General features: G+C 50.8%; 1 pseudogene; it reads right to left on the bottom strand.

The window, feature by feature from the left end:
- LOC144095548 (uncharacterized) overlaps nucleotides 1–18,717 on the bottom strand; it is a 57,684-nt pseudogene extending 38,967 nt beyond the window's left edge.
- Between the last annotated feature and the right edge of the window lie 6,049 nt (nucleotides 18,718–24,766).

Raw genomic sequence — 24,766 nt, forward strand, 5'->3', positions numbered from 1 at the left:
CAGCAGCAGCAGCAGCAGCAGCAGCAGCAGCAGCAGCAGCAGCAGCAGCAGCAGCAGCAGCAGCAGCAGCAGCAGCAGCAGCAGCAGCAGCAGCAGCAGCAGCAGCAGCAGCAGCAGCAGCAGCAGCAGCAGCAGCAGCAGCAGCAGCAGCAGCAGCAGCAGCAGCAGCAGCAGCAGCAGCAGCAGCAGCAGCAGCAGCAGCAGCAGCAGCAGCAGCAGCAGCAGCAGCAGCAGCAGCAGCAGCAGCAGCAGCAGCAGCAGCAGCAGCAGCAGCAGCAGCAGCAGCAGCAGCAGCAGCAGCAGCAGCAGCAGCAGCAGCAGCAGCAGCAGCAGCAGCAGCAGCAGCAGCAGCAGCAGCAGCAGCAGCAGCAGCAGCAGCAGCAGCAGCAGCAGCAGCAGCAGCAGCAGCAGCAGCAGCAGCAGCAGCAGCAGCAGCAGCAGCAGCAGCAGCAGCAGCAGCAGCAGCAGCAGCAGCAGCAGCAGCAGCAGCAGCAGCAGCAGCAGCAGCAGCAGCAGCAGCAGCAGCAGCAGCAGCAGCAGCAGCAGCAGCAGCAGCAGCAGCAGCAGCAGCAGCAGCAGCAGCAGCAGCAGCAGCAGCAGCAGCAGCAGCAGCAGCAGCAGCAGCAGCAGCAGCAGCAGCAGCAGCAGCAGCAGCAGCAGCAGCAGCAGCAGCAGCAGCAGCAGCAGCAGCAGCAGCAGCAGCAGCAGCAGCAGCAGCAGCAGCAGCAGCAGCAGCAGCAGCAGCAGCAAGCAGCAGCAGCAGCAGCAGCAGCAGCAGCAGCAGCAGCAGCAGCAGCAGCAGCAGCAGCAGCAGAGCAGCAGCAGCAGCAGCAGCAGCAGCAGCAGCAGCAGCAGCAGCAGCAGCAGCAGCAGCAGCAGCAGCAGCAGCAGCAGCAGCAGCAGCAGCAGCAGCAGCAGCAGCAGCAGCAGCAGCAGCAGCAGCAGCAGCAGCAGCAGCAGCAGCAGCAGCAGCAGCAGCAGCAGCAGCAGCAGCAGCAGCAGCAGCAGCAGCAGCAGCAGCAGCAGCAGCAGCAGCAGCAGCAGCAGCAGCAGCAGCAGCAGCAGCAGCAGCAGCAGCAGCAGCAGCAGCAGCAGCAGCAGCAGCAGCAGCAGCAGCAGCAGCAGCAGCAGCAGCAGCAGCAGCAGCAGCAGCAGCAGCAGCAGCAGCAGCAGCAGCAGCAGCAGCAGCAGCAGCAGCAGCAGCAGCAGCAGCAGCAGCAGCAGCAGCAGCAGCAGCAGCAGCAGCAGCAGCAGCAGCAGCAGCAGCAGCAGCAGCAGCAGCAGCAGCAGCAGCAGCAGCAGCAGCAGCAGCAGCAGCAGCAGCAGCAGCAGCAGCAGCAGCAGCAGCAGCAGCAGCAGCAGCAGCAGCAGCAGCAGCAGCAGCAGCAGCAGCAGCAGCAGCAGCAGCAGCAGCAGCAGCAGCAGCAGCAGCAGCAGCAGCAGCAGCAGCAGCAGCAGCAGCAGCAGCAGCAGCAGCAGCAGCAGCAGCAGCAGCAGCAGCAGCAGCAGCAGCAGCAGCAGCAGCAGCAGCAGCAGCAGCAGCAGCAGCAGCAGCAGCAGCAGCAGCAAGCAGCAGCAGCAGCAGCAGCAGCAGCAGCAGCAGCAGCAGCAGCAGCAGCAGCAGCAGCAGCAGCAGCAGCAGCAGCAGCAGCAGCAGCAGCAGCAGCAGCAGCAGCAGCAGCAGCAGCAGCAGCAGCAGCAGCAGCAGCAAGCAGCAGCAGCAGCAGCAGCAGCAGCAGCAGCAGCAGCAGCAGCAGCAGCAGCAGCAGCAGCAGCAGCAGCAGCAGCAGCAGCAGCAGGCAGCAGCAGCAGCAGCAGCAGCAGCAGCAGCAGCAGCAGCAGCAGCAGCAGCAGCAGCAGCAGCAGCAGCAGCAGCAGCAGCAGCAGCAGCAGCAGCAGCAGCAGCAGCAGCAGCAGCAGCAGCAGCAGCAGCAGCAGCAGCAGCAGCAGCAGCAGCAGCAGCAGCAGCAGCAGCAGCAGCAGCAGCAGCAGCAGCAGCAGCAGCAGCAGCAGCAGCAGCAGCAGCAGCAGCAGCAGCAGCAGCAGCAGCAGCAGCAGCAGCAGCAGCAGCAGCAGCAGCAGCAGCAGCAGCAGCAGCAGCAGCAGCAGCAGCAGCAGCAGCAGCAGCAGCAGCAGCAGCAGCAGCAGCAGCAGCAGCAGCAGCAGCAGCAGCAGCAGCAGCAGCAGCAGCAGCAGCAGCAGCAGCAGCAGCAGCAGCAGCAGCAGCAGCAGCAGCAGCAGCAGCAGCAAGCAGCAGCAGCAGCAGCAGCAGCAGCAGCAGCAGCAGCAGCAGCAGCAGCAGCAGCAGCAGCAGCAGCAGCAGCAGCAGCAGCAGCAGCAGCAGCAGCAGCAGCAGCAGCAGCAGCAGCAGCAGCAGCAGCAGCAGCAGCAGCAGCAGCAGCAGCAGCAGCAGCAGCAGCAGCAGCAGCAGCAGCAGCAGCAGCAGCAGCAGCAGCAGCAGCAGCAGCAGCAGCAGCAGCAGCAGCAGCAGCAGCAGCAGCAGCAGCAGCAGCAGCAGCAGCAGCAGCAGCAGCAGCAGCAGCAGCAGCAGCAGCAGGCAGCAGCAGCAGCAGCAGCAGCAGCAGCAGCAGCAGCAGCAGCAGCAGCAGCAGCAGCAGCAGCAGCAGCAGCAGCAGCAGCAGCAGCAGCAGCAGCAGCAGCAGCAGCAGCAGCAGCAGCAGCAGCAGCAGCAGCAGCAGCAGCAGCAGCAGCAGCAGCAGCAGCAGCAGCAGCAGCAGCAGCAGCAGCAGCAGCAGCAGCAGCAGCAGCAGCAGCAGCAGCAGCAGCAGCAGCAGCAGCAGCAGCAGCAGCAGCAGCAGCAGCAGCAGCAGCAGCAGCAGCAGCAGCAGCAGCAGCAGCAGCAGCAGCAGCAGCAGCAGCAGCAGCAGCAGCAGCAGCAGCAGCAGCAGCAGCAGCAGCAGCAGCAGCAGCAGCAGCAGCAGCAGCAGCAGCAGCAGCAGCAGCAGCAGCAGCAGCAGCAGCAGCAGCAGCAGCAGCAGCAGCAGCAGCAGCAGCAGCAGCAGCAGCAGCAGCAGCAGCAGCAGCAGCAGCAGCAGCAGCAGCAGCAGCAGCAGCAGCAGCAGCAGCAGCAGCAGCAGCAGCAGCAGCAGCAGCAGCAGCAGCAGCAGCAGCAGCAGCAGCAGAGCAGCAGCAGCAGCAGCAGCAGCAGCAGCAGCAGCAGCAGCAGCAGCAGCAGCAGCAGCAGCAGCAGCAGCAGCAGCAGCAGCAGCAGCAGCAGCAGCAGCAGCAGCAGCAGCAGCAGCAGCAGCAGCAGCAGCAGCAGCAGCAGCAGCAGCAGCAGCAGCAGCAGCAGCAGCAGCAGCAGCAGCAGCAGCAGCAGCAGCAGCAGCAGCAGCAGCAGCAGCAGCAGCAGCAGCAGCAGCAGCAGCAGCAGCAGCAGCAGCAGCAGCAGCAGCAGCAGCCAGCAGCAGCAGCAGCAGCAGCAGCAGCAGCAGCAGCAGCAGCAGCAGCAGCAGCAGCAGCAGCAGCAGCAGCAGCAGCAGCAGCAGCAGCAGCAGCAGCAGCAGCAGCAGCAGCAGCAGCAGCAGCAGCAGCAGCAGCAGCAGCAGCAGCAGCAGCAGCAGCAGCAGCAGCAGCAGCAGCAGCAGCAGCAGCAGCAGCAGCAGCAGCAGCAGCAGCAGCAGCAGCAGCAGCAGCAGCAGCAGCAGCAGCAGCAGCAGCAGCAGCAGCAGCAGCAGCAGCAGCAGCAGCAGCAGCAGCAGCAGCAGCAGCAGCAGCAGCAGCAGCAGCAGCAGCAGCAGCAGCAGCAGCAGCAGCAGCAGCAGCAGCAGCAGCAGCAGCAGCAGCAGCAGCAGCAGCAGCAGCAGCAGCAGCAGCAGCAGCAGCAGCAGCAGCAGCAGCAGCAGCAGCAGCAGCAGCAGCAGCAGCAGCAGCAGCAGCAGCAGCAGCAGCAGCAGCAGCAGCAGCAGCAGCAGCAGCAGCAGCAGCAGCAGCAGCAGCAGCAGCAGCAGCAGCAGCAGGCAGCAGCAGCAGCAGCAGCAGCAGCAGCAGCAGCAGCAGCAGCAGCAGCAGCAGCAGCAGCAGCAGCAGCAGCAGCAGCAGCAGCAGCAGCAGCAGCAGCAGCAGCAGCAGCAGCAGCAGCAGCAGCAGCAGCAGCAGCAGCAGCAGCAGCAGCAGCAGCAGCAGCAGCAGCAGCAGCAGCAGCAGCAGCAGCAGCAGCAGCAGCAGCAGCAGCAGCAGCAGCAGCAGCAGCAGCAGCAGCAGCAGCAGCAGCAGCAGCAGCAGCAGCAGCAGCAGCAGCAGCAGCAGCAGCAGCAGCAGCAGCAGCAGCAGCAGCAGCAGCAGCAGCAGCAGCAGCAGCAGCAGCAGCAGCAGCAGCAGCAGCAGCAGCAGCAGCAGCAGCAGCAGCAGCAGCAGCAGCAGCAGCAGCAGCAGCAGCAGCAGCAGCAGCAGCAGCAGCAGCAGCAGCAGCAGCAGCAGCAGCAGCAGCAGCAGCAGCAGCAGCAGCAGCAGCAGCAGCAGCAGCAGCAGCAGCAGCAGCAGCAGCAGCAGCAGCAGCAGCAGCAGCAGCAGCAGCAGCAGCAGCAGCAGCAGCAGCAGCAGCAGCAGCAGCAGCAGCAGCAGCAGCAGCAGCAGCAGCAGCAGCAGCAGCAGCAGCAGCAGCAGCAGCAGCAGCAGCAGCAGCAGCAGCAGCAGCAGCAGCAGCAGCAGCAGCAGCAGCAGCAGCAGCAGCAGCAGCAGCAGCAGCAGCAGCAGCAGCAGCAGCAGCAGCAGCAGCAGCAGCAGCAGCAGCAGCAGCAGCAGCAGCAGCAGCAGCAGCAGCAGCAGCAGCAGCAGCAGCAGCAGCAGCAGCAGCAGCAGCAGCAGCAGCAGCAGCAGCAGCAGCAGCAGCAGCAGCAGCAGCAGCAGCAGCAGCAGCAGCAGCAGCAGCAGCAGCAGCAGCAGCAGCAGCAGCAGCAGCAGCAGCAGCAGCAGCAGCAGCAGCAGCAGCAGCAGCAGCAGCAGCAGCAGCAGCAGCAGCAGCAGCAGCAGCAGCAGCAGCAGCAGCAGCAGCAGCAGCAGCAGCAGCAGCAGCAGCAGCAGCAGCAGCAGCAGCAGCAGCAGCAGCAGCAGCAGCAGCAGCAGCAGCAGCAGCAGCAGCAGCAGCAGCAGCAGCAGCAGCAGCAGCAGCAGCAGCAGGCGGCTGAAATTTGCTTGTATCGTAGTTATCACTTCAACCAGCACCTTGGCATTGGCCAACGATCCTAAGTAATGATACCTTTCTGGACATTCACCTATCCCAGAGCTTGTTATGAACTTAAACAAACAGCGCTAGAGCGGAATCGTGTTCGTGTACGGTGAATGTTTTAGCTCGGCGACCGATCTCGCGTCGACACGGTAGGCAGACTGGGTTTGTCGGCGTCGCGTGCGTCAAAGCACGTCACACTACGAACACATCTGGTCGTCGGACGCGTTGGTGTCGTTGTCGGCCTAGTGTGACAGCTTGGTCTGCCACAGACACGGTGTGCCGACCCGGTCGGCCGATCATCGGTGTCGTTGTGTCTGCATCGGCGTCGTGTCGGGCTAATGTGACAGGCCCCTTAGGAAAGGCTGCAAGTGCCATTATTTTTTTGTCAGCAGTGCAAAAAGCACTGCAGTGTGCAATTTTGAATAACTGACTAAAATATTAAGTATGTAATCTGAACTATTTGAAAAATGTGATTATCCGGTTAATATTACGGTCGGTTGATAGCAGCCTGTACTGTGGCCTGACCCTATCGAGAATTCGCAATAGAATTGCGTCGTTGTTCTGAAATCCAGAGATTAGCCTAACTTTCAGAGGGGGCAGCCTTCTGTTATTTTGGCAAATTGTCGACCGTTGTGAAAGCATCGCGATCGAACGAGGAGTAGTTCGCGATCGCGATATTGTTCGGTGTCTTGGATATAAATTGTCCGCATGTCGTTTCCCACACATATCACAGCCGACCACGATTGTACCTTCGACGAAAATCCTCGGCAAAAAAAAAAAGTTTTGACGGAACGGATGTCTCGAGTACGCCGCAATTAACAAGGGCTATTCCTACTGCAAGATATCTGCGTGTTTTTATACAAGCATGCATGCCTGTACCGCCGCACGTGATTAGACGACAGGCACTGCCGGGCGCGCCAATCGGAAAGCTGGGACCATCCGCCTCGCTCGCAAGCGCCAAAGTGATCGTACAACACCTTTCCGCCTCACGTCCGTCTGGCGGCCGAAAACTGGCGGACCGCTCGTGAAGCGGGCCTGGCGGAAGCCGCTCCGAAACGATCGTACAACGGTCCTAACCGGCAAGTTGTCATCGGGCGAATGTACGAGCCCGCGCGAGGGATACCGAAGCCATTCGCATTGCAAAAAGCTTGTCACGAGTGTTTAAAACATAAATTTGGCAAGCAATATCGGTCCAAAAAAATATGCTTTAGTGGTTGGAAAAAGGAGAGAGCGTGCCAAAAATAGACAACCGCGGAGCCAATCAATCTGCTAGCTTTGAGAACTTCTATGAAGCTCAGCTTTGCGATTAGGAACGCGAGGCAGCTTCGCTGCTAGCCTCATCACTCGCGATGGTAAGTGAGCCAAGCTGGGCGAATTTTTCCGTGACATGGATGGAAGGAAGCTTACATTTCTTGTGACGGGGATCTCTAACGTTATCTCATTATAATTACGAAGCTTGTCGCGTGTCTAAAGTGCACTGACTTAAGTTACATTGACTAAGCATGCTTCGTTTTTTGACCCAAGGCTGGAAAAAGAAAATCGCCTGCCTTTCGTAGGCCGCATGCAAAGCAGAAAAATAAGCAGAAAGACAAGCCACTTACGCTCGTAAGAAAAATTACCCGCGAGTAGTTAAAGCAATAGCTGTCTGATCGAAAAACAAACGATAAAACATGCAACTGTTTAACTCTCATGCGATATTTTTGCTTTGGCTAATTCGAAGCAGGATGACAGGAAAAAAAAAAGAAACAAACAATATTTCGAAAAAAGAGGAAAATGTGAAACAGAGAGTCCCTCCATTCGGCGGGTCGGCGCCGCCGGTGGTATGGTGTGCACAAAAAGCAGAGAGACCATTCCTGGGACCTCAGCTGAATTGTCTGGTTGTCGTGTACATTCCTCGTGGCTTTACCAGCAGTTTTAGCTCGGATTCGACCAGGCGTTTCGGCCTCAGCCTAACTCCCTTCAAACCTCGCTGCTGCTCCTGTTGTTTGCGTAGCGCCAACACCCGTCTGCATGCCTCCATGTCTGCTGGTTGCATGAGACTGCGTCACCGATCGAAGCCTCTATGCCTCATGAGTGCATAGCCCAATAAAGAAAGGTTGAAGAGGAAGCGGCAGCAGCAGCAACCTTCGTCTAATGGTCTGGTCACTGCGTTTCTTGTACTACATATCAATGTCTTTTTCGTATTCTGTAGGGACGACGACGCCGCTTACTCAGCGGCCCGTGGAAAGCCATAAACGGAGGTATGGAGGTAAGGGGCTGCTGGCCTTAAGGCTTAGCGGTGTTCAACTACATTTTTCAAGAAAATAATGTCATAGCATTTGGGTACTTGTTATGTTGTGTAAAATGAGTTTCTAATTATCTTTTTTCGATTCGCTTGGCAAAAGTTTAGTTGGAACCGGCTTCATTGCCCTCATATACAATGCATGAGCTATCTCCTACTAGAACGTACAAGCACCTTCGATCGAATTATTATATTAGATTATGCGAATTCAACTCATTCACCTTAATCCACCCACTAATCCTTCCGAATGCATTTTGAGGGCTTGGCCCACTTCCAAAATTTTGCGCGGCGCGCTGAAGCAGGCATCGCCAGCTGTGGTCACATGACAAACCGCATGTCTCGCTGTTAGCCTAATAAGGAGACGAAGCAGCTGCTCACGTTAAGTTTCGCCATGGAGGACAGCGCGGCGGACAGTGGACGCTGTCGTAACGCCTGCCAGAACAGCGCGCTATTGACAGTAGGCTGAGTCGGAGCACCCTGTAGATGTGACTCAACGGGCTGAGGTGTTGACGAGTAAGGGAGGAGCTAGTCGCGCCAAAGAAGTAGCCGAGGCAGAAGATCAACTTGAGGAATGACTCGCTAAGGAGCAGTTGCAAGGCAGGGAAAGGCGACAAAGGAAGGTACTGGCAGAAGCTGCTAACTGCCAGTGCTTTCTCTCTGACTATAGGTTTAGAAGAGCTAAACCACAGCCAATTTTAAGGACGCCTGTGTAGAATGCTTTAGAAAACTTTCGAACACCCAGGATTCTCTAACGTGCAGTGACATTTCTCAGGAGGCGGGAGTGTTTACATTTTGCTCACGACGCTATGTAGCCTGCCGCGACCTTGGGCTCTACATTCGAACACCATGTGCAGCGTCCAACATCGGCTGGTGCGAGCGTGCCGTTTCGTGCGGCGTCATATGAAATAAACTACTCGAAACGCACGTACAGCTACTGAACTCGCAGGGCGACAACCAACGTGATTTTAATGGCGGCCATAGATATATGACCAGGACTTGATTCGTGTTCTGAAAACCGGTGCGAATAAGAGACTTCGACAAATGCGGCGGTTGTTGCACGCGAGCGATCAGCGATGGCAACATTTAGGCTTTAGCGGCAGCTTTTAATTTTTGCAAGTTACGCGACGCGCGCGTTGTAATGAAAAAAAAAACAGTATGCCTTTCTGGCGCCGATGTTTTTCTCCGCATTAATCAAAGCTAACATCATTGAGCGTTTGAGGTTGTGCTATATCGCGCCGTCTTTAACTGAAAACGCATTAAATTCGGCTGATAATTACCATCAGGAGCAAGCTTGTCTTGAGCGCTCGAGCAGTCGTCTGTCAAGCGAAGGCAGCAAAATTTCTAATATGTTATTTTATTTACAGCTCATGCTTGCTTTCAAGCGAAACCGCGCAGAGAAGAAATGGGAGAGCCCCAAGCACCCTGTTCTCTAACTGAGCAGATGCGCTGCAATTTACCTTTTTTTTTATTCGCCATGCACAAAACCACGTCGGAGCAGTGGGAGGCAGCGCTGTTCATCTGGGAACCCGGAGATCAGCTTTCACTGGTACAAGAAGCCCAAGCTACCGCAGCCGCTGCCAGGAGTCCTTGACTAGGGACTCCATCCGAGAAGACACAACCCGACCCGCGGCGGCTGCGTTTCGATGGAGGGGAAACGCTGAGGCACCCGTGTGCTGTGGGACGCCAGTGCACGTTAAGGATCCCCAGGTGGTCGAAATTACTCCGGAGCCCTCCATTACGGCACCTCTTCCTTCTTTTCTTCATTCACTCCCTCCTTTAACCCTTCCTTTTCGGCGCGGTTCAGGTGCCCGCCGAGGTATCAGAGGGATACTGTGTCATTTCCTTTCCCCAAAAACCAATTTTCAATTTGCATACGTTATGATCAGCGTATAAACTTTTGGACTCGCTCTCTCTAATCGGCGGAACACCGCTGCAAGGCGCAACACACACCCTCCCTCAACTGTACCGCAACGGAGGGATTGTTTAAATGCTTCAATCTACCCCACAACGTCAGCCACCACAAAATTCGAGAGTGGCCTTTTGTGACGTGCTCCATTGGGTTTCAGAACACCGGCCGGGCTGTACACAACAGTGGACTAGTCTCGACACTCAGTGCTCCGTCGGACAGAGGCAGAAGGCGTAGGGGCCAGCTGCACAGCGGCAGATATTATCCCCGGTCCTGCATGCCAGAAGATAAACGACATGATCGCCCCCGTGCACAAGTCTTGCACTTCAGCCAATCGCGCGAGGCGCTGCCATAGCCGCCATGGTTTATCCCCCAAGAGACCGTCTTTCACCTCCTCACCGTCGCTTTGATATGCGCCATAGCAAGCAAATCGACTTTCTCGATGTACGATCCGCAGAAGAGTCCAACAAGAATGAACAAGTGTCAGGGCGCCACCTTGCATTAGTGACTTCGAAATGTAAACACTGGTGCTTTCGCGAACCACGTCACTTTGCCTGCGCCCCACTCAACGGCCGTGAATGAGGCGACGAGCCTACAAAAATTTCTTTCGGCAGTCGACAGACTGTCCATAGACTTTTATGGCATCTGAGTTGTGCTGATTTCACAGACACAATCCAAGACGGGCGGCTTGAGATTCGTTGTCATGGTAAGCGAGGTGGTTACGTAATGAAATAAAATGATAACAGGCGGCAGCGTGACGCCCGATTACCACAACTCGGAACTAAACGATGTCGAGCTGGCATATATATTCCTGTCTGGCAGGCGTCCAGGTCGGACCACTTAGTCCTAACATTCGTGTAAAATTCTGGCCAATCATTCGCCGCAGATTGTATCGGATGGTGTCAAACAATTCAGTGTTTTGTGCAGCATAAACTGGCCAATTAAGTTAAAGCCTAGCTCGCCAAGGATTCGAAGCGCTCACCTATGCACTCCTATTCTACGCCTTTACGAATCTTCATAAGAACCTCGAGACTCAAAACATTTTCGCATGGTGTTCGAGGTGGTGGAATACGATTTCGCGTTTCGTGCAACTTACTAGTTAAGTTAGAGCCCAGCTAACGCCAGGGATCCGAACCAGTGTTACATGCTAGGTGTGTTAATGCTCGATATTCGATCGGTGCCTCAGCGTCGGCTCATTTTTTTCTGTAATGTGTATAGACTTTCTAGAGACAAATCCTACAGTCTAGTCTATAGGCAACAGAAACTGTTTAGAGAGTCTATAGAAAACCTATAGATTTAGTAAACTTTTTTTTATTGACTGTTAATAGGTTAAAGGTTTATTGGGTTTAAGTCACCCAAAGCGACTCAGGTTATGAGGGGTGTCGCAGTGAAGGGCTCCGGAAATTTCTACCACCTGGGGTTCTTTACCGTGCACTGACATCGAACAGTGCACGAGCCTCTATAATTTCGCCTCCATCGAAATTCGACTGTCGCGGCAGGGATCTAACCCGCGTCTTTCGGGTGAGCAGCCGAGCGCCTTAACCACTGAGCCTCCGCGGCGGCCAGTAGACAAAATGAAATATCTATAGGAAGGCAATAGAACATAAGAATTCTAAAAACAGTCTATATACCTGTTTTATAAGAGCTGACAGGAAAGTTGGGAAGGGGTATTGGGTGGCTTCTCCACACATCGATGCCCTGTAGATGCACAACTGGCAGAGATCCTACACTTCTCTACATGTGTGAAGCCAAAAGCAAAAAGATTGCACAAAAGACCTGCTGATCCGGTGTTCCCGGGATCGAACCCGACAGCGGCGGCTGCGTTTTTATGGAGGCAAAACGCTAACGCGCCCGTGTGCTGTGCGATGTCAGTGCACGTTAAAGATTCCCTGGTGGTCGAAATTATTCCGGAGCCCTCCACTGCGGCACCTCTTTCTTCCTTTCTTCTTTCACTCCCTCCTTTATCCCTTCCCTTACGTCGCGGTTCAAGTGTCCAAGGATACATGATACAAATACTGCGCCATTTTCCTTTCCTAAAAAAACCAACTATTATTATTATTGCACGAAAGGCCAGCAACGGTTCGCGGGTACACTTGCCTGAACGGTACACTTGCCTGAGCGCGTTGCCGCATTAGCAGCGTGCGAGTAAGGGAAGTAAACTTGTGGAAGGGTATAGAGAGTAAAAGGGAAATCGTCACGCGTAAGTGTTGCACTTCCGCCGTTAATCTCACCCATGCGTGTGAATTTGCGGGGCTTCCGAGACTCCTCAGCAACCGACTGATTCCCCTCGGGGCAAGGGTGTCTGCTGGGTAAATGGATTGTAATCCATTACAGCGCCTCTTCCCTCCGCCGAGGGCATTGACGCGCAGCCTCAAAGGCGTCGAGAGAGCTGACACCGGCCGTTAACGGAGCACTGGCAGAATAAAGGCAATCAATGGCGTCCGAAGATGCTTGGGCAGAAAATGGAGCACACGTTCAAGTAACACAGGCATGAAAACAGTTAGTTTCCCTAAACAAGTTAGGGGCAATGGCTGCGTTTGCTTTGCTTGTTAACGGCTTATGGACAAGCAATAGGCGCGTTGTTTGTATGCGTGTTTATTCGTTAGGGTAATTAAATTTGTTCCATGTTTTTTTGGGGGAATTTTTCAGGTAACGACCTCGCCAGGTTTTATCATCTTGAGTTCCAGCGTCTTTTTGTCTCTGTCACCTGTGTACGCGCCCAATAAGGTGAGGTTATTGTCTTAGCTTGCACTATAAACGCAAACATTTAATTTCCAATGTTGGATCATCTTTTTGCACAAATGCATTCAGGATGAAAATGCACTTTTTACAGATAATATTTACATTGACAGAAATTCTAGGAGAGAGACAGTGATGCTGTCTGTGTTTTAAGCGCTCGAACGACAATGAGCTTCCAGTTCCTATATGTTTCCGTGTGCGCATGCTGGAGCCTCTCAGTCCTGCGATGGAAGGATATCAAGCTGAGAGCAATGCTAATTTTTAATGCAATAGAAGAAGAATCCTCATAAGAGTACAAAAGCGGCGCCGTATCTCATAAAAATTCCAGATTGATCGAAGATGTGTGACGTCAAAATGAAGACCTCAGACCACTGACGAGTTGTGACATCACAATGTCGTCACCAGGCCTGACATGGCTGGTGATCTGGCATTGGGATGCTGACAAGTGGAAGCTCTGTTGGCCATGACATGGCCGAGGGTGGTGCCGGACTCGACTTCAGTTGGCAGAAGCGCTTGGTTGTGCACGTAAGTGTCTAGATACCTCCGCGTACCAGGTTGGAATAGAACCAGAATCAAAACCGCGGGCGTCTACCTTACTGTAAATTCCCCGGAAGCAGACAGCGCGACCACTGACGTACGTCGCAAAGGTGGGAGTATCGGCGGCTGCACAGGCTCAACGCACGTGGCGAGAAGCAAGGACGGAGGGGGAGAAGCAGCTCTAGTAGGTATCCGACTTCGTTGCAGTAGAATTATGAAAACGTATTGTAATTATGTGTCCCCTCAATAGTTATTGTTAAAAGCAATCCGTTTTGAAGTTCTTTTCGTTGAGACATTGGGCGACTGGAGTTTTTTTCTCAGCCGTCGTCGGAGAAGGAACGTGATGTAAAGAACAGAAAAGATTGGGCTTAGATTATTTTCCTTGTTTTCGGCTGTTTAGACCTAATGATTTAGTTTAAGCCCCGAATCTAAAGTGAAGTGGGAACAATATATTTGTGGATACGAATTGTTAATATATGCATATTTATGAAAGCATTAAACTCTTAGGCAATACCCTAAGCATAGAAAAATGTAAGGAAAGGAAGAGTCGATTCAACGTGGCAGTTTTTTTTTTGTGGGCTGGAAAGAGTTTCTGCCATAAATCTTAGCGTCTGAGGGACTGAACAAAATAATTTTCTTGTTTCCTGAGGCTCAAACAATTTACCTTTTAATGTCGACGTTAGCGCACCGTACAGACCAGATGAACGCTTGCGGTAGCATTATAGTGGTGGTTGCAGCTACGTGATTCTCGCTACAATGAACTGTACAGTGCATTTCTTTCAAGCTCGAAAAAAAATACGTTTTTGTTTACTGTGAATCTTCTTTTACAAAAGTTTTTATTTATATTTTATTTACTACAGATAACTCATGGGCCCTTTGTTGAGGCCTTTACATGAGGGGAGGGCTAGCAACCTCGTGTTAATAAAACGTTTCTTCGGTGGCTTTATTGTAGTGGTCAGAGTTTGTAAGAAGGATGGTACAAGTGAGAAGACTGTTCCAGTCACGCGCTGTTTGGATGGAAGAGGAATGAAGATGGGTCACGGTTCGAGCAGGATGTGGGTAAACGGCCTTGTGGTGGCTTGTGCGGGCTCAAGAACGATAAGCAGGCTGGATAGCCCCTTCAGGCCCCAATTAAATTTGCTGAAATGAAAAACCATTTTTGTATATATGACGATCAGTAGACTAAGTAGAAGTGATGTGCAAAAAGCTACCCAAAAATATTCATATTTAAGCATAATTTATTTGCGTCCACATTTGTGGAAATAGCGACTTAAACCTGATACATGAACGTGAACACTAATACGTTTGCTTGCCTGTTCCAATTCACCGTTAGACATGAATAAATGTTTAGCTGGGAAAATGTACGCTTCAGGCAATTATGTAGTTCATGACTTATAAAACAGATAAAAGCAGTCATTCTGTGACGACAGGCAGAGGAAAATTCGGTATTTCGAGCACCGAACGTGAGTTTTAGATGTGGAGCCTTCACGTCGCACCGTTGTGTAATTAACGTGTTCAGAAGTTGGGGCCAATGGTTGCTTCCATCATAGGTACTGCTTCAAGTCCGGCTACATCCAAGGCGTCCCGAGTAATCTGAGCACAGGTGGAAAGGGACACAGAGGGGGCATCTTGCGGCCGGTTTTACACACGGTGTTTGCCAAAATGAGAAAACATTTTCAAAGTCTTTGTTTGCTAAATTTATGTCAGTGACCTGAAACAAACTTTTCGCTCGCTCTACCAATGTGCTGATTATTGTTTTTTTAGCGTTGCAGCTGAGCGGATAGCTCTGAACTGACCATGGTGTGAGGGCACGTGTTACCCTTTTTCATCCTTTCTTGTGTAGTGCTGCCAATTTGTATTTTTCTCTGTCGGGGGTTTCATACAAAATGTAATGATTCTTGCTAAAACCGTAGCGAAATTTTCAACACGATAGAGAAAAGTTGTTCTGACCGCCACTGAAAATGGTTGCTTCCTTCGGATTCATGAGTTCTACTATCTAGCACAGGTTGTCTCTGACTCCTTTTTGAATATTGGTAGGGGCTTAAGACCCTCCTAGACCTCCCTAATTTTAAGCACTGGTCATAGCGCGCTGTGTTTGTCGGCAGCGGCTCAGCTAAGTGGCGGTTTTTTGCGACCATATGCAGGTCTTGATTGCGCTTCTTTAGAAGTGCTTCTCCATCGGCTATTGTCATGAAAAACGCTTCAGCGCTGGAGTCGTCCAACGTTCTCTTTGTACAAGCATATTTTTCAACGCCCGTAAGCCGTAAGCCCATATCGTACCATGCGTCCACAAAAAACGGCGCGTTGTGGAGAGAAAATGCCACTTTGATATTTTCGGCATTAAGGCGCCGTGTCTACATTTGTGGACGTACAACTCTGAACGTCCACCGCAGCACTTTTTCTTCGGCTATCGTGAAGAAAATTGGTGTGCCTTTTCTACAGTATCCTACCGACGCATTTAGAGCCTTAAAATGCATCATTCACGATCATTTGTAAAGATAGAGTGCAAAAAGAGAAGCTATTTACTCATCCCGCGAAAAAACGACGTGATGCACACATTTTCTTTCAAAGATGAAAACTTGTTCTGCGTACAAAAACATGAGGAGGCTTAGGTCGCGTCCACATAGTGGACCCAGCGCCTGAAGGGGATAGGACAGTTGTGAGGAAAGTTGTGATACATTTGGTGATATAAGCATAGCCTTGCAACTATACGGCGTTGCTTGAGGTTAGGTAGGCATGCATTATTTTTGACGGAAGTGACACTGGTGGAGTATAAGTAGTTTGGGTAGATGAATCGAACGGCACAATTTTGAGAAAGTTCAATACAGTTGGTTAGGTTAAGTTGAGCGGGGTCCGAGATGGCTGATGCGTACTGTGGACGAATTAATGTCTTTTAACCTAGTAATTTAACTGCCGGTAAAGCTTGACATAATTACGAAGAGAAGAGCCGACCGTTCTGTTAACATTTTTAATTATCCGCGTTATGTGGATAGACGACTTAAGGGTGCACGAGATGTCAACAGAAAGTTACTTAATGCAACTGCGGGGTAAGACACTAGAACCGTTCAGAACATAATTTGGGGTAGGGTAAATTTATCGTCTGTGGAAGGAAACAAGCGCAGTTTTTTTAGTGTTTAAGACCATCAGCCATCTACAACACCACTCTTCCAGCCTTAATAGATCACACTGAAGAACATGATTATCTGCTGCACTGTTAATGAAACGGTAAAGGACTCAATCGTCGGTGAATAAGTTAATGTTTGATAAAATATAATTAGGCAAGCCATTGATATAATTTAAGAAAAGGGGAGCGCCAAGAACTATGCCTTGTGGCACACCAGAGAGTGCATTAGAGAGTGAAGATGTTTTGTTGTTGGCTTTAACAAACTGATGACGGTTAGTGAGGAAATCCTGTATCCAGCTGAAGACGAGTGGGTCAAGACTTAATTGTGAAAGCTTTAGTAATAGGCGCTTGTGAGGAACTCTGTCGAAAGCCTTCACGAAGTCGATGAAGAGAGCGTCAAAAGGTGGGTTAAGGACTACATAAGTACTGATGTAGTGAAGAAATAGCGCAAGGTGGGTGTCACATGAAAGTCCTTTTTGAAATCCGTGCTGGTCAGGGTGTACGGAAATTGGTGATTTACGAAAAAATAACGAGCTCCATAATTTTGAAACAAACGATAGTTAGAGATATAGGTCGGTAGTTAGTAGAACCTGGCTTAGGAACTGAAATAAACTTACCCACCTTCCAATGAAGAGGGACGAGGCCGGATTACAATGACTGCTGAAAAATGTGGGACAAAATAACACTGGTGATTTCCTTGGTGCTTTTAAGCACTTTGGCATTGATCTGTTATTGATAATATTTAGTGATAATATCTCATTGATAATATCTCTTATATTAAGCAACAATAGGCGTGTAAGTAAGTCCTGCCAGTTAAGCAGTTTGAGTGACCGAGTAGCACGTCCAATTCGGAATTTATCGTTCTGGACACGTTACCAGTGGCAAGGTTCACCAGGCTCACAGGGGAGCGGAAAGTCATGAGACAGATCTTTGCTGTCACGTGAAGGAAGTTGTGGCCGACGTGAGGGAAAGAAAGTCAAGGATCTTTGTGCTCCTTTATGCTGATTAGCCCTAAATCCAACAGCTCTATACCCAAGCTTACTTCTACTGGCAATAACAGTATAATATTATATTATGTCCTTAGCATGGAATGCTAAGCGTAAGGAAAGAAGCTGCTTTCTGCCCACCCAGTGGATTCCCATAGTGAATAGAATAGGCGAGTTGTGCCAATGTTCACATTTAAGAGGAATTATGAACTGATGGCAGTTGGCGACGAGAATGAATAAAAGGGAGCAGAGCAAAGGCACTGCTGGTTTTCATTTTACTTGCCGTCGATATAGTGAAGCAACGCCTTCTGATTCGCTCCGTGATCCGACCCTGTCGTTTTCTTTGTTTCCTTATTGCTGAGAGACCACCATGACCGAATGTCTCTTTCAAGTGAACGCCTGTTAGAGCAGCACCTGCCACTGAAATCGTAAGATATAACACGCTAGAAATGATCGCTCCCCTTCTTTTGCGCTCCCATTCTGGGATTTAAAAAGGTTAGCCTTAACGAAGATCGCGAATGAGAAAAATTCGGTAGCACTTTCGTAGATGTTAACCCTTGAGGGCTCCGTGCGAGACACGCAAATGCTGCTTCGAAACAACTTCTATTGTAAAGAAGCATTTTTGTTTACAAACGACACCGTCATTAACTGACGAGGGCCGATGGAGGTCATTACCAAACAATTACTCCCATTAAATTAAAGTGCCATTGGACGCTGTTAACTGGAGGTCATTAGAAGGAGGTGGCACCAGGTGCATTGGTTTCTTTCGCTCTACCTGCAGGAGCAGCAATGATTACCAGTTTCTGCTTCCATTTCCTCGGCTCGCAGCATAACTTAACCAGGAGCAACTGGTCACAATACAAGCATTGATTTACGATTGAACGCAGAGTGCCCAACATAGCACCGCCTCTATTTTTCCGGAAAGTATTGTCTCTGTCCTTCGAGAAATTTGTGAGCGTGGCACATTTCCGACGCCTCTAAGGTGCTGTTAATTTCTTTCTTTCAAAGATGATAGAAAAACAAAATGTCATTTGAACAGCGTATACGGTTTGCTGCTCAAATCGATTCTCAACTGTGCATATAAGATACTGAACTCAAACTTCTACCGAACGGCATTGTTGTGAATATCAGATTCACTTATTTTTGTCTGTAGGCGTAAGTAATACCATTCATAGCATAAAAAATGGAAAAAGTCAACATCTATCTTTGAAACAAGAACATGCGTCGCAGTTCGAATTGGGCGTTCCAGCATAGGCTGTAGCGAATCAGTCGACCAATGTCAGTTCCGTGACACTTTACGAAACTTGCTCAATTCCTCGTGTGCATGGAGGAACGAATACCGGATTCGAACATAAAGGTTCGCCTGTGTTTCTGAGTTCATAATGAGGACACCCCCTAAGCTGACAAAAATGTCAGAGTACTAAATTTGACTGCCTTAAAAAAAGGCACCATATAGCTCTCTTCAGAAGTTGGTAGCATCAAGTGTAAACTTTCGATATTCTTCCTTCGGCCCCTTCGCCTGCCCTGTTTTTATTTCAGTGCTGGATAAATTACACACTGGCTTTGAAGTGTCAAGAAACATCTTACACTTAAAAAAAATTCCGGCGTGGTCAATTTTATTGGTGCAGAAGAGAAGCAATAGCATTCTTTTTCACTTTCCAATCTATTAAATATTTAATTATATTAGAATTCACACTTTACTCCAATCCAGAAAAAATTGAATTTCTCTCCCCTGTCTATTCCAAATCTGAATCTGTTCCGATCCCGACTACCCAACTACGCATGTGTGCCACGTTAATAGATCGCGGGGAGTCATCTCACCACAACTGGCTGGGTGGAGTAGCGGTTAAGCGATTCGCCACCGTACCTGCAGGTGCCCGTTTCGCATTCACCGATGGGGCTTGTGAGACACAGGTTGTAGGACACAGCTATCACAAGACTCATTTTTCCATACATGGTTTTTCGGGCTGTCTATTTTGCACACAGGCGCCCTGCTCTCCGAGTCATTTTCGTAGTCATTTTAATCTTTGCAGAGTCATTACTCATTGGGCGTCTCGCTCCTCTCCCGTGCAAGTGGAGAGGTGGAAGGAGAGAGGGGCAGGAGGAAGATTGTTGGAAGGTGGCAGTTGGAGAGGTATAAGTCCCCCTAAATACCAGTTGGCACCTTTGGCAGGGTAGGCTTCACACACATGCCGAACCTGCTGACGCTTCCGTGCAGTAAACAAGCCTCGACGCTCTTTTCTTAACTCAAGGTGATTCATAGCAAGAGTGCCTCTGTGTCGTAGTTCTAAGGATCATCACTCCTCCGTCATTTTTTTATCATAACTAAAATTGTTGCAGCAGCATAAAGTATAGGGCACCTTTTTATGAGAATTAATCATGGCATTAAAAATTGAAATGGTGAGAGCAAATGGTCCGATTGTTGGTATCTTGTCCCGAATGCGATTGTTAATGCCGAAGCGTATTAAGTAAGCAGATGCTGTACAAGGCACTCTTTTCTTCGGCTGCTTATTCCCGTTTCCTTTTATGAGGTACCATGTCATTTACTAATATTGGAAGGCTGCTTCTACTACATTATACAATCATTTCAAATGGTGCGAATCCTCATTAATTTGAACGTACAGAACCTCCTTTGCTGCACTTGGCGTGGCCCCTTTCCTCAAAGGATGAAACTATACTCTTATAAGTGCGACGCAAGTTTTAGAAAAAAGAATACATTTATGGTGCCCTTGTCCCCTTAAATGGCAAAGAACTTAAACACATGACCTTCACTGTTCTGGTTGAACATGCTCTGTGTCTATACCCAAAACAATTACGGATGCCGAAAGTTCTGCTATACACTTCCACCGCAATAACTATTGTGTCTGACCTGTAGCCTACCGAAAATACCGCCTCTGGTATGTCGTGATTTGTGCTCACTTTTTACGTGCAGTGCTCTCATGTGGTTTTTTTACAACACTAATGTGATTGAACGACAGTATTAAGTATGAATGTTACGTGGTGAATTTGTTCTGGTTTCTTTTTGTCGGCGCACCAGACATTTTCGTGAATCGGGATAAATGGATTCAACTGCGAAATTCCTGGATCAGCTTTTGATCAGCAGTCAATTAGGAAAAGGGACTGCCCAAGAAACCTCTGGAAAAGTTTCCTTGCATGAATCCCGCAAAATTTTTCTGTAGTTCTGACATGTGAATGTGCAATCCACCGCTTTTGTTACGTGCACGGCAATTATTGTTTTCCTCACAACAAATACGGCGTCATGCGCCTTCCGCATTGGCGGTCAGGGCATAATTTAATACTACAGGTGTTTTTTTGGGAGGGGGCTTGATTAAATCAGACTGTCAAGTGACTAAATTGCCCATGTACGCACGTAAGATTAGAAGTCGGATTCGCAGTTTTTCGGTCGCCGCTGCTGTTTAATTTTCAATTTCGCGCGCTGCAGGTTGCATATAATTCGGTGCTCGCTCAGTTCGTCCTATTCGCTCAAGGCTTTTTTCCGTTCCAGTCTTGCGGGCCGAGATAACTTCTTGGAATTGAAAAACGGTTTTTTGTTAGGAAGAGAAAGAAGGAAATATTGAAGAAATTCGTTGGTGCGATCAGAATGGTTAACAACAGCAGGTTTGATTTCCTTCTCACTAGCAAGGACCTCATGGCTACATTTTTCATTTAGGAACGTTCCCTTCCTACGCTTCACGTTTCTCTGTGTTTTTTTTAATTTTTATTCTACCTAAGAAGCTCATTAACAGGATGGCCGCCGGCACAAATGCTGTGGAAGACGCTCTAAGATTGTGAAGAACTGAAGAAATAATCAACAAATGTTTCCCAGAAAAACCAAACCTACAGGATGCAGAGGACACTACTATGCATGAATCGCCATGAGGTATTCGCGTACGACCACTAATTATTTACAATCGAATCTTTATATCGTGCTATTTCAGTCTCGGTTTTAGCAGGAGAAGGATGGATCTGGCGTCAAAGCTTGATTATATGTCAAGTGAGGTACGGAAAACATCGATTCAATCGCTGCTTTTTCGTTTTAATTTTACTAGACTGCTGAAGCCAGCCTTCCTCAAGAGCCGGAATGACAAGGAATTTAGAAGCAGCGCTTATATTCCAGTCTTTTCATGCCTTATGTGAACTATACCACTCTTTTACGTCACAGTCCATGTTGAAATTGAAACGGAAACACCATAAAAAAGAAGTTAGATTATAAATTATTTAACAGTCGTAGGAGAACGTAAGGTGATAATCTATGTATAACAGTACATTACGCATCATTAGAAGCAAGAAAACACGCACCCAAAAGTTGCGTGTCTACGCGCCTTTAAATACACCAGTTCACTCGTGGCCGCCAACACTGGTAATACTATGCTGAAAAAGCCATATTTGTTGCTTCAAAACACCTTTTTCTGAGAAGTAGTTATACTTGCCTGAATATATATATATATATATATATATATATATATATATATATATATATATATATATATATATATATATATATATATACACACTCCGTTCAGGTTGCGATTGAACAACCACAAGGCCCACGTTCACACACTGCCAAACCTACCCTTTTCTAAGCACCTATGTCTGCCACAGCACTCATTTGAAAGCATCCGGGTCATCCGCCTACAGTCGGGTTTTCAAACCGGCCGCCAAAGAGAACAAAGGGAATCGTATTTCATACATAAATTTCGGACATTAACCCACGGCATTAATGAGAACTTGGGCAATTTTGCCTTCCTCAAAAACCTTTCCAATTGAGAAAGAAGCTCCCGTCTGTTATTTTCCATTTGTTTTCCTTTTATCTTGCTCACCATGCGCCCCCCCCCCCTCTTCTTTACTCCATGCCGGTTTCCCTTTTTCCTCCTTGTCCTCCAAGCTCCCTTCTCGGAATTGTCAGCGGTGGGACGCGCGGCGCGGGCGCCCTCTGACGAACGGCCGGTGGTTGCTTTCTGCGGCGGCTAGTTGTGGGATCGGGTTTCGACACGGCGTCTGGACGACCGCTTTTCCGCCGCTGAGGCGACACGCTGCCCTCGTAACGGTCACTGGTGCCTCTTGAACAAGGCGTAATGACGCGGCCTTGACAGCTGACAGTAAATTACATTACAAGAGTTCTTAACATCTGCACCGCTGGGGAGCGGGTCATGCTATGTGCGCTTTGTGTTTTGTTTCAGTGTATTCTGGTGTTTTCCTTTTTGTTCTTTTCTTGTTTTCTGTGTTTTCGTTATTTTCCCCTCGTGCTCGATCTTCTCGCTTCCGCAGAAGGAAACGTTTCTTGCTTTAGTCTTCTCGGCGAAAATCCATCCCTCTAAGCTCTGCTGCATGTCTGTCACCTGTGTATTTTAACTAGCTTTTTTTAACTTGTCTCGCATTCATTCTCCTTTCCCCTTAGTGGACGCCGACATAGAGAAAGAGAGAGAAAGTGCCTCCTCTCCCTCTGCATTTAGGACCGTAAATGCGCACATCTGTGTATTCATTCGACTTTACCCTGATGAAGGACGGTCCACCGTCTGAAACCGTTGGTGAATAAACCTAGATAATCGAACCAGTTGTGACCTTTTCACTGTGCAAGTTTTCACTGGCCCGTTGAGCAACCCTGACTGCTTCCACTTCTACTACAATGGCTGCCAGCATCCATACAACTGAACGGCTATCTATCCACTTTCCAAAAAATCCTATTAAGACTGCAGTAATCAGTGACGAACTCTTTAAGCACGCATATGAATACTTCGATCCGACGCAAGAGAGCACCCCCGGCTTCATCATCTACCACTCAGCGAAATTTTCGGACCTCCCCGCACTATTGGAGTACCTGCCCGCCACCATCGACAGAGTGATAGTTCACATCGGAGCTGCCGACATCGCTGCAGCGAACGCCTCTGCCGCCCTGTCCAGCATGAAGGCGGTCATCGGCAGAGTCAGCCGCGAGCGACCCTCGATCAGACTATGCATGAGCCTGCCACTCCCGCGCGCCCTGAACCGTCGACGCCGTGGAGCGAACAGAAGATTTGTCACGTGGTTCAACGGCCAGACGCAGAACTTTGTGGACCAGGTGCGTCGACTGTGCCACCGACGACGGTTTGGCAGTGGAGTGACGTACCTCAACCATGCATTGCATGAGCTGCCACCGTGGAGGGTTCTCGCGACTGATGGATAGAATTTGAGCTTTGAGGGCGTGGCCGTCGTGTGCGATCACCTCCGACGCGTACTCTGCGCCACAGCCCCCGCGACAAGATGGAGCTCCAGTCAGCGTCCGGTGGCTAGGACTCCAAGAGGCGACTGGACAGGCAACAGGACAGAAACAACGTCTACTACTCGCCCCCTGGTGCAAGGGGTCGAGTCACCCCCAGTACCCCCCCGCCGCAGCTACATGACGAGACGGGTGTTACGTCTCGCCTACGACGTGCGGTATAGCCGGCGCGGATGCAACGGACGCCGCGGCTTCGTTCAAAGTGGCGGTCATTTTGGGCCCGTTCAGTGCTGCCGTAACGCCTCTCGCCAAGCGCGGTCCAGGCAGGTTTCAATGCCACGTGTCGTCGTGTGTGCGTGTGTGTGTGTGCATGTTGGTGCCCACGCTTGTCAAAGCGCGGCAGCCGGGGAGAGGAGCTCCCCAACTGGGAGGCGAGGAGGTCTGACCGGCGCCGGCCCGGCGGACGCGCACGTCACGTCTGAACATGTCTGAGCGTCGCCGTATCGGGCGCCTCATCCCAAGCCGTTCCTTCTTGCCCTCGACTCCGAGGGTATAAAAAAGCCGCGGCCCCGGACGCCGAGGAGACTTCGATTTCTTCCTTCGAGTAACGTGGTCGCCCTGACCGGCTGCTCTTTTGCGATGCCAGAATAAACAAGTTGTTCTGTTGCCAGTCGACTCATCCTTTGCCGGGACCTTCGGATGTTTCCAGCTTTGCCCCAGGCCGCCAGGCCAACGCTACCCTTGGGGCTTGCAACCCTTTTGCAACAACTGGTTGCCAGCGGTGAGATCCCGACAACGGAGGCCAGCAGCGAAGATATGCGGTCAACTGTATGCTGAGCAGCACAACGACCATCCGGGAGCAGTGCAACGAGCCCTGTGTGATGACTGGTTGCCTGCAGCGGAACGACTGCGCTGAATTCTTGGCTGCGAGGTTTGGTGAGTGCGGGACTTTCTTCTTCTGAGTTTTGCCAGGCTTTTGTTAGTGTCAGAAACAGAGCTGGTAATTGTGTTGTCGTTGCTGCCGGGTTAGTTTGCGGCAAGACAATAGTAGGCAGTAGAGAAAGCAGCATTCGGAGCAGCCATGGATTTGAAGTCGTTGCGCAAACAGAAATTGCTGGAGCTTGCAAGAGAGTTGGGTCTGGATGTCTCAGACAAACTCAGAAAACCAGAACTGCTAAGGGCTATTCTTGAGTTGGAGGCTGAGGATGACGAGCTGTCGGAATGCCTTAAGACCATTGAGGAGAGGGAGCAAAAAGAGGAGCGCGAACGTAAAGAGCAGAAAGACGAGCGCGAACGTAAAGAACAAAAAGATAAAGACGAGCGCGACCGTCAACACTCTTTGGAAATGAAGCGTCTCGAGGTAGAGATGGAACGCGCTCGTAATGGAAGTCAGGCACACGGTGCAGGAGAACGGGTATCGTTCAAAATGACTGACCTGATGCGGCTGTTTAAGCTTGGAGAGGACATTGGTTTGTTCCTGGTTAACTTTGAGCGAACGTGCGAGAAGCAGGGGTTCTCTCGGGAAACGTGGCCACAGCGCTTGCTCACTTTGTTACCCGGCGAGGCGGCCGACGTAGTCGCTCGCTTGAAGAGAGAGGAGGCAGACGATTTCGACCAAGTGAAATCGAGTCTGCTAAAAAAGTACAGGCTGTCAGCGGAGGCGTTCCGTCGGAAGTTTCGGGAAAATGAAAAATGCAGAAGTGAGTCATATACAGAGTTTGCCTACAGGCTTATGTCAAACATGCAGGAGTGGCTCAAAGAAGAGAAAGCGTTTGGTGACCACGAGAAAATTCTGCAGTGTTTCGGGCT

This window comes from Amblyomma americanum, chromosome 6 (assembly GCF_052857255.1).
Source record: "Amblyomma americanum isolate KBUSLIRL-KWMA chromosome 6, ASM5285725v1, whole genome shotgun sequence".
Taxonomy (NCBI): Eukaryota; Metazoa; Arthropoda; class Arachnida; order Ixodida; family Ixodidae; genus Amblyomma; species Amblyomma americanum.